Here is a 10,833-nt window from a genome sequence, read left to right as displayed (position 1 = left end):
CGACAGCCCCTCAGCACAGCCCCCCCCCGACAGAGCGACACCCCCTCACCACAGCCCCCCCCCCGACAGAGCGACACCCCCTCACCACAGCCCACCCGACAGAGTGACAACCCCTCAGCCCCCCCCCGACAGAGCGACACCTCCTCAGCACAGCCCCCCGACAGAGCGACACCCCCTCAGCACAGCCCCGCCCGACAGAGCGACACCCCCTCAGCCATCCCCCCCGACAGAGCGACACCCCCTCAGCACAGCCCCCCGACAGAGCGACACCCCCTCAGCACAACCCCCCCCGACAGAGCGACACCCCCTCAGCACAACCCCCCCCGACAGAGCGACACTACCTCAGCACAGCGCCCCCCCGACAGAGCGACACCCCCTTAGCACAGCCCCCCCCGACAGAGCGACACCCCCTCAGCCACCCCCCCCGACAGAGCGACACCCCCTCTGCACAGCCCCCCCCGACAGAGCGACACCTCCTCAGCACAGCCCCCCCGATAGCGCGACACCCCCTCAGCCCCCCCCCGACAGAGCGACACCCCCTCAGCACAACCCCCCCCCGACAGATCGACACCCCCTCAGCACAACCCCTCCCCGACAGAGCGACACCTCCTCAGCACAGCGCCCCCCCGACAGAGCGACACCCCCTCAGCACAGCCCCCCGCCCCAAAGAGCGACACCCCCTCAGCCTCCCCCCCGACAGAGCGACACCCCCTCAGCGCAGCACCCTCCCGAAAGAGCGACACCCCCTCAGCTCCCCCCCGACAGAGCGACACCCTCACAGCCCCCCCCCCGACAGAGCGACACCCCCTCAGCACAGCACCCCCCCGAAAGAGCGACACCCCCTCAGCCCCCCCTCGACAGAGCGACAACCTCACAGCCCCCCCGACAGAGCGACACCCCCTCAGCACAGTCCACCCCGACAGAGCGACACCCCCTCAGCACAGCCCCCCCCCCGACAGAGCGACACCCCTTCAACACAAGCCCCCCCCCGACAGAGCGACACCCCCTCAGCACAGCCCCCCCCCCGACAGAGCGGCACCCCCTCAGCACAGCCCCCCCCCCCCCCGACAGAACTACACTTCCTCAGCACAGCCCCCCCCCCCGACAGAGCGGCACCCCCTCAGCCCCCGCCCCCGACAAAGCGACACTCCCTCAGCACAGCCCCCCCCCCCGACAGAGCGACACCCCCTCAGCACAGCCCCCCCCCCGACAGAGCGACACCCCCTCAGCACAGTCCCCCCCCGACAGAGCGACACCTCCTGTTGTGGGAAAAATCCACTCGTTGTCGGATCTCACGGTTCCAGAAACACAGTTTATTGAACGGAGCTCCGTGGAGACACGGCTCGAGTCGGGAGCAAACCTTCTCTCGGGAAAATGACGGGAACGGTCCATCTTTATGCATTTTACACAATAGATGGACCGGAGATTTGAACATTATCACATCGTTATAGGCAGATACAAACAGATACAGACATTTAACATAGTATTGTTCTTATGAATGGGGACATTTCCTATGTCTGTGGCTATCAATGGTTGGTTTCGGCTCATTCAGGAGCTAATCGGGTTTCCTTCATTCATACTTCCCGCTCTTCCTATGACTAATCTGTTCCCTTTGTCTCGGGTTTTCCCTTAAGTAAAAGATGTCTCGATCCTTGGCTTGGCTTCCTGAGGTGTTTGTTAACTTTAAATCACTGTCTGTGATTCTAAATCTCTTGTCTGTTGGGTTTGATTTCAAGTGATCTTTGTCTAAGTGGAAGTCGGTGTCTGTTTTATGGTTCCTTTCCCAGTTAAATCTTTATGTGCCAGGCATATATTTTAAAGTGTGCTTTTCTTCCGTTTTTCCCTTTACAATAGGAAACTGCCCCTGTTCTGGACTTGAACGTGCCTCATAACCACGCGGATCCATTGCCATGATTCTCTACTAATAACCTATCAACTGCCTTTAAGTGCCTCTCCCGATTGGTGGAAAAGGCACTCGGTGTCAACCCACGCCCTCGGAAGATCAGACTTAACCTTGGGCAGGGTGATCTTCTCATGAGCAACTCTGCTGGGGCTATTCCAGTTGTTGAAGAGGGGACGGTGGGGGAGGGGTTGGGGGTTGCAGGGATTGGGGGGGGGCGGTGTCGTCCTAAATTGAAGATGAATCTGGATAGTTTGGTTTCCAAGGAGGCTGTGGGATGGTTTTTTGAACCTGATTTTACTGTTTGGGACGCTCTTTCTGCCAGGCCGTTGGATGATGGGGAATATGGCACTGCCCTGACGTGTCAATTTCTGTTCAACTTCATGCAATGCACAAATTCCTGGCTGATGAAGAGTGGTGCATTTTCAGAAACCAACACCTGCGGGATCCCGGGTGTCAAGAAAGAGGCGTGAAGTTTCTCCACTCTTGTCCTTGTGTTTGATTAACTCACCCTGTGTACGGCATCCATTTTGAATCAGCATTTACCATTGTCAGGAACATAGACCCCATGAACGGTCCGGCACTGTCCATGTGCAGCCACGTCTACGGCCGTCCCAGCCATTCCCAAGCGTGAAGAGTAGTGGCTGGTGATAGTTCTGCCCTTGTTGATATTCCCAACACTGACCCACGAGCAAGTCTCTGTATCCATACCTGGCCATGATGTGGAGGTAACTGTCCACCAGACATGGCAAATTGGAGGATCTTCAGTTTGCTACTCCTGGGTGGCCATGGTAAAGTTCAGCCAGGATGGGATGGTGAACATGGCTCAGGATGACACTCTTGAGCCCCATAGGCGTGAGTCATCTTCCACAGTCAGCTGCTCTCTTTCACTCCAATATGGGTACAATTCAGGCTGTAACGGCCTTTTGGATTCCCCCATCAGCACCAGCTGCTTCAGTTTATTCAGCACTGGGTAATTTTGCGTCCACAGCCGAATATTATTGGTTGCCACTGGGAGAGTATTGAAAAAAATTCATGATTACCGTCTCTTCCATTGGGGATACGACAAGTGTCTGTTAATCCTGGCCAACTCAAGGCATCTGCCTTCGCGAATCGGCCTCCAAGTTGCGCATGTTCAGAGGGCAATTAAGTATCAGCCACATTGCTGTGGCCCTGGAGTCACCTTTAAGCCTGACTGTGTGAGGGCGAAAGATTTCCTTCCCTGGGACATTGGTGAACCAGATGGGTTTTTCCAAAAGTCGACAATGTTTTTATCGTCACCGGCTGATTCTGAATTCAAGATATATTTATTGAAATTCGAACACCTGCCGTGACGGGATTGGAACCCGGGTGTTCAGGACATGAGCTGAGTTTCTGTATTAATAATCGAGTGATAAAACCACCAGTCCATCACATCCACACCCTGAGTGTACACACCCTGAGTTCCGGTAATCTAGACACACCATATTATATACGTCTGCAAGGCTTCCGGATTGGACAGCATTAACTGCCTCAATCAGGGAGCTCATATTCCAATAACTCCACCTGATGGTTATCGTTAAAATCATGAAATATGTCTCTCTGTCTCTTCACCTCTTTCTGTGTTTCTGTGTGCCTCTCTCTCTGTTTATTCTTTCTCTGTGTCTCTCCGTGCCCCTGTCTCTCTCGATGTTTCTCGCTAACTATTTCTGTCTCTCCGCCTCTCCCCCATTCTCCCTCTCTCTTCCCTCTTCCTCTGTCTCTCCTGCCCCCTCTCAGTCTCACTCTCCTTCTCCCGCTCTGTCTCTGTCCCCCTTTTACTTATTTTTCAGTCTCTCTCTCTCTCTCTCTCTCTCTCTCGCTCTGTCTTTTGCTCTTGCTGTGTCCATTGTACCCGTTCAGCCTCACTCTTCCCCATTCGCTCCCACTCTCTGTCTCTATATCTCTGTTTCTCTCTGTCTCTGGCTATTTCCCTCTGACTCACTTTTTGTCTCCCGTTTCCCCCTCGTCTCCCTCACCCACACATATTACAACCTCCAATCTGTCTTCCTCTTTCCCCCTTTCTCATTCCCTGTATTTCTCCCTCGCCATTTTCCCCACTCTCTAGCACTGTTTCTCTCGCTCTGTGAGAGTCTCTCTCTGTCTCTGTTCTTTCTCTCTGTCTATTTCTCTCCCTGTGCCTGTTAGAAACTCTTTCAAACTCTGTTGCTCTCCATATATTTGTGCTTATCCCACTCTCTGTCAATCTCTGTCCCTCTGTCACTCTCACTGTTGCTATCACTGCACTCTCTCTCTCTCTCTTTGTTACTCTGTCTCTGTGAGGCTGTTTGTTGTTTACAGTTTGAATGTCCAATAGGACGAGTCAGGGGTCTTGTGGTTGTAGTTTCCTCCAGGGTGTAATGAGTTGAAGAATTGCAATAAGGGGATATTTCAGTAGCTTTTGTAGCTGCTGCCTGAAGTGAGTCTGTGTCACAGCATAAATGGCAGTGTTTGTGCAGCAACTTGTCAGTTGCAGCATGAAACCCAATTCCATAACAAAAGTATCTAACCATATCGACCAAGAGCCCAAATAATACATCCGCATCCATATTGAAAAAACCATCAATGTCGACCATAAGAGGATGAAATTGGCAGAGATAACAAACAGTAAAATGATGGATTTCCTTCGACTCTTCATCTCTGGGTCTCTGGGATTCTCTCCAGTACTGTGAGCCCGGAGTCTCCTGCGGGCTCTGCTGCTCACTAAAATGTGTCTGACGGTGAAAGCATTGAGCAGCAGAATCAGGACGATTGGGACACACGGGGTTAGAATGTTGTGGAGGAACTCGATTATTCCCCAGACCGGAGAGGACACAACATCCAATGTGACAGCACAAAACCAGGGGTCGTTCAGGAGAGAATATCCACCCGAAAACATAAAATACCAGAAGATGTTCTTTAAGCAGCTCAGCACCGTCACTGTTCCCAGAACCACAGCCGCCGATTTCTCGCTGCAATATTTACTTTTCAGCTTGGGACAGCAAATGGCCACAAATCGGTCAAAGGTGAAAGTGACGGTGAACCAGACAGAACAGTCAGTGGCTGCATAAAGCAGGACGGCGTGGATGTTACACACGGGGACCGATGTCAGGAAATAAAACTGTTCCGGATAAACAATGGGAATCTGTCTCCATATCAGGTCGAGGATAATGACCAGCAGATCCCCCACTGACATGGCCACCAGGTAACGAGTGACACATTTGGACAGACCACAGTTTCTGCTGGTCAGTGTCACAATTGTGATTATGTTCACTGTCAGGAAGAAAATAAAGAATAAAATTAGATATGATCTAGGGGAAGAAGTTACCATGTAGACTGAGGATGGGTTAAAATTAAAGAAAATGTACACACATAAAACTGTTAAATCTTTTTTTTCAAATCCGGCACGTCTTTTGGAGTGTGAGAGGAAAGTGGAGCATCCGGAGGAAACCCACGCAGACACGGGGAGAAGGTCCAAACTCCACACAGACAGTGACCCAAGCCTGGAACTGAACTGAGGTCCCTGGTGCTGATAGTCAGCAGTGCTAACCAATGTGTCACCGTGCTGCTCCATGGTAGCGACACACTGGTATACATTTGAGAGTGCGTTTTCCAGACAGTCCACAACATTGTCCCTCACTCAGCTACAGGTGAAAAGCCCCTCTACCTTGTGGGGGATTTGGGGAGTAAGAAGGCTGAGGGAGTAAAACCTGACAGAATATCCGGAGTGGAGTCCTGTCGGTGGTAATCTGTCGTCTCTCAGACAGCTTACTGACAACCCCTGCAGCAGAGCTGGTACCAAACAGTGCTGGTTTCAGCCTTTCCTCGGGATAATACGAACAGTTGGCAGAGGGAGATTCTGATGCCTCAGCAGTTCCGACTCTATTGTACTTACACAGAACTGTACCCTGGAGAGGAGACCACATCATTGTGGCCACCATTCGCACAACACAGGAAGAAACAGTAATCTCACACTCGATTGGCACAGAACACAAGTACCAGGGTTTGTTTTCAACAGTGGGAGAAAGCTTCAGGGTTCACTGAATAGCTACCGTCCATCGTGCCCAGTGCATTTGCTGCTGCCCCACTAGAACCTACTGGGCCACTGAAGCTCAGTGAGTCCTCTCTCGGCAGGAAAGTTGCTAATCTATGCACAAGGTATCAAAAACTTAAACCAAAGAAAAGCCAAGCAGCCTGCCTTAATGACTATCGTCCAGTGACACTGATATCCAATACTATGTGATGCATCAAAAGGTTAGTCATGGCATGGATCAAATCCAGCCTCCCAGATTGCCTGGATCAACGACAGTTCACCTACCGCCACAACACGTCCACAGACACCATCTCCCTGGCCCGACAGTCAACCCTGGAACACAGACTCGTGTTTATCGACGACAGCTCAGCCTTTAACACCATTATTCCTACGAAACTCATGTCGAAAATCCGTGTCCTGGGGTTCGGCTCCTTCCTCTGCAATTTGATCCTGAACTTCCTGACGCCCAGCCAGCAATAAATAAGAACAGTCAACAACACCTCCTCCACAATCATCCTCAACACCGGTGCCCCACAAGGCTGTGTCCTCAGCCTCTTACTATACTCCTTATACGCTGATGACTGTGTGGCCCAATTCCCCTCCAACTCCATTTCCAAGCTTGCCGATCACACCACTGCAGTGGGTCAGATCTCAAACAACGATGAGACCGAGAACAGGGAAGAGACAGAGTATCTGGTGAACTGGTGCAACCACAATAATCTCTTCCTCAATGTCAACAAAGCAAAGGAGATAGTCATCGACTTCAGGAAGCAGAGTGGAGTACATGCCCCTGTCTACAGCAATGGGATGAAGTTGAAATGGTCGAGAGCATCAGGTTTTTATCGGTGCAGCTCACCAGCAAACTGCTCGGTCCCTCCACGATGATCCTATAATTAAGAAAGCCTACCAACGCCTCTGCTTTCTCAGACGTCCGAGGACAATTGGCATGTCAGCTATGATTCTCTCCAACATTTAGAGATGCACCATAGAAAACATTCTTTCTGGTTGTTTCACAGCTTGGTATGACTCCTGCTCTGTTAAAGACCGCAAGAAACTTCAAAGTTCATGAATGGAACCCAGTCCATCACTCAAACCACCAGTTGATACTGTCTACCTCGGAAAAGCAGCCAGACTAATTAAGGACCCCGCGCGCTCCGGAGAAAAACTGTTCCAACTTGTTCCGTCGGAAACTAAGATGAAAAAGTCTGAGAACATGTACCAACTTACTCATAGAATCATTACAGTGCAGAAGGCCATTCAGCCCATTGAGACTGCACCAACAACTTTCCCACCCATGTCCGATCTCCTAAGTCCCACCTATGTACCATGCTAATCCCTCTAACATATATATCCTAGGACCCGAATGAGCAATTTAGCATAGCCCATCAACCTAATCTGCATATCTTTGAACTGTGGGTGGAAACCAGAGCATCCGGAGGAAACCCACGCAGACCTAGGAAGAATGTACAAATTCCCCAAACAGTGATCCAAGCCGGGAATCGAACTCAGGTCCCTGTGAGACAGCAGTGCTAACCATTGTGCTATCATGCTGCCAACTCAAGGACAGCTTCTTCTCTGCTGCCATCAGATGTTTGAATGGACCTACATCGCATCAAGATGATCTTTTTCTACACCTCGCTATGATGGCAACATTACTTTATGCAGTCTCTCCTTCTCAAAGAACGGTATGCTTTGTCTGCATAGCACTCGAGGAACAATATTTTTCACTGCATAATAATACATGTGAAAATAATAAATCACATAAAATCAAATCAGTCTTTCAGAGCTCAGGCTGGAACATCGGCACGATGTCCCTGGCCTTCCCAGTGACCTTATGCAGGTTAAGGATGTACACAGGACTGCTGTGATCGAGAATGAAGGTACAAAGCTCTATGTGGACATTGGGCAGCTGCGAGAAACTGGACTTGCTCAAAGTGGATCCTTTCCAGAGAAACACCACACGCTCTGGTAATAGGAGAAATCCCAACAGGCAATATGTGAGAATAGAGCGGGTTTCAAAGTTTTTTAAAAAGGTTCACTGTTGATGATGGAATCCCGGGGATTGAACCGGGGTCCCTGATGCTGTGAGGCAGCAGTGCGAACCACTGTGCCATAGTGCCACCCTACATGGTGTCCTGGAGACATCCAAGATCACACTCTCTGCCTCCTGCCACTCAGCCAATTTTGAGTGGAATTTACCAAATTGCCCTGGATCCCATCGGCTATCATTTCCCTGTCCAGTCTCCCATATGGAAAGTTGCTTTTGTGACTGCGAGCCTGTGTTCACTCTCCCATATGGAATGAGTCAGAAGCTTCTCTGAAGCTTCTCTGAAACCTCTAACCGGATATAGCCCCACCCCCACAAACTGGACCAATCACCCCCCTTCCTCCACTCCAATTTCATGCAGCGAGGCCACCCCTCCATACCCCGCTGTGCATGCAGAGAGACAGCGAGACCCCCTCCCTACTCCACTGTGCATGCAGAGAGGCAGCGAGACCCCCTCCCTATTCCACTGTGCATGCAGAGAGACAGCGAGACCCCCTTCGTACCCCACTGTGCATGCAGAGGGGCAGCGAGACCCCCTCCCTAACCCACTGTGCAAGCAGAGAGGCAGCACGACCCCCTCCCTACCCCAGAGTGCATGCAGAGAGGCAGCAAGACCCCCTCCCTACCCCTCTGTGCATGCAGAGAGGCAGTGAGACACCCCTCCCTACCCCACAGTGCATGCAGTGAGGCAGCGATGCCCCCTGCCTAACCAACTGTGCATGCAGAGAGGCAGCAACACCCCCTCCCTAACCCACTGCAGGCAGAGAGGCAGCGAGACACCCTCCCTAACCCACAGTGCATGCAGAGAGGCAGCGAGACCCCCTCCCGACACCATTGTGCATGCAGAGAGGCAGCGAGACCCCCTTCCTACCCCACTGTGCATGTAGAGGGGCAGAGAGACCCACTCCCTAACCCACTGTGCATGCAGAGAGGCAGCAAGACCCCCTCCCAACCCCTCTGTGCATGCAGAGAGGCAGTGAGACACCCCTCCCTACCCCACAGTGCATGCAGAGAGGCAGCGAGGACCCCTCCCTAACCAACTGTGCATGCAGAGAGGCAGCAATACCCGCTCCCTAACCCACTGCAGGCAGAGAGGCAGCGAGACACCCTCCCTATCCCACTGTGCATGCAGAGAGGCAGCAACACCCCCTCCCTACCCCTCTGTGCATGCAGAGAGGCAGTGAGACACCCCTCCCTACCCCACAGTGCATGCAGAGAGGCAGCGAGGCCCCCTCCCTAACCAACTGTGCATGCAGAGAGGCAGCAACACCCCCTCCCTAACCCACTGCAGGCAGAGAGGCAGCGAGACACCCTCCCTAACCCACTGTGGATGCAGAGAGGCAGCGAGACACACTCCCTACTCCATTGTGCATGCAGAGAGGCAGCGAGAACCCCTCCCTACTCCACTGTGCATGCAGAGAGGCAGCACGACCGCCTCCCTACCCCACAGTGCATGCAGAGAGGCAGCGAGACCCTCTCCCTACCCCACAGTGCATGCTGAGAGATAGCGAGGCACCCTCCCTACTCCACCGTGCATGCAGAGAGGCAGCCAGACCCCCTCCCTACTCCATTGTGCATGCAGAGAGGCAGCGAGACCCCTCCCTACTCCACTGTGCATGCAGAGAGGCAGCGAGACCCCCTCCCTACCCCACAGTGCATGCAGAGTGGCAGCGAGACAACGTCCCTACCCCACAGTGCATGCAGAGAGGCAGCGAGGCCCAGTCTCTACAGCACTAATCGCGAGCAGAGTGGCTGTAGGACTCACCCCTCCCCCCACGTGCAGAGTTGCAGCGTGGACCACCCCACCCCACAGACAGCGTGCAGAGTGTCATTACTACTTAAGTGGCAAGTTGGGTTGTTTGTATTGTATCTGGGGTTAGTTTTACGATCCTGCATTGTTAGGAGAAAAGGCCACTTGTTTTTAGAAACATAGAAAACTACAGGACAATACAGGCCCTTCGGCCCCACAAGTTGTGCCAAACATATCCCTACCGTTTAGGCCTACCTATAACCCTCCATCCTAATAAGTCCCATGTACTCATCCAGGAGTCTCTTAAAATACCCTATTGAGTTTGCCTCCACCACCACTGACGGCAGCCGATTCCACTCGCCCACTACCCTCTGAGTGAAAAACCTACCCCTCACATTTCCCCTGTACCTACCCCCCAGCACCTTAAACCTGTGTCCTCTCGTAGCGTCCATTTCCATCCTGGGAAAAAGCCTCTGAGAGTCCACCCGATCTATGCCTCTCAACATCTTATATACCTCTATTAGGTCTCCTCTCATCCTACATCTCTCCAAGGAGAAAAGACTGAGCTCCCTCAGCCTATCCTCATAAGGCATGCCACTCAATCCCGGCAACATCCTTGTAAATCGTCTCTACAGGATTGCTGTATGAGGAGAGATTGATTCGGTTCGGATTATTTTCTCTGGAGTTCAGACGCATGAGTGGGGATTTCATAAAGACTTATAAAATTCTAACAGGGCTGGACAGGGTAGATGCAGGGAGGATGTTCCCAATGGTGGGGGAGTCCAGAACCAGGGGTCACAGTCTGAGTATTCAGGGTAGACCATTTAGGACGGAGGTGAGGAGACATTTCTTCACCCAAAGAGTGGTGAGCCTGTGGAATTCATTGCTGCAACAAGTAGTTGATGCCAAAACATTGAATGTATTCCAGAGGTAGCTGGATATAGCTCTTGGGGTGAATGTGATCAAAGTTTGTGGGGAAAAAGCAGGATTAGGCTATTGAGTTGGACGATGAGCCATGATGGTGATGAATGGTGGAGCAGGCTCTCAGGGCTGATTGGCCAACTCCATCTCTTATCTTCCACATTTCTGTGTTTCTATACAATCCT

Source organism: Mustelus asterias, chromosome 32, assembly GCF_964213995.1.
Source record: "Mustelus asterias chromosome 32, sMusAst1.hap1.1, whole genome shotgun sequence".
Classification (NCBI taxonomy): domain Eukaryota; kingdom Metazoa; phylum Chordata; class Chondrichthyes; order Carcharhiniformes; family Triakidae; genus Mustelus; species Mustelus asterias.
The sequence above is the reverse complement of the archived record's forward strand: the minus strand, read 5'-3'. Positions refer to the sequence as shown.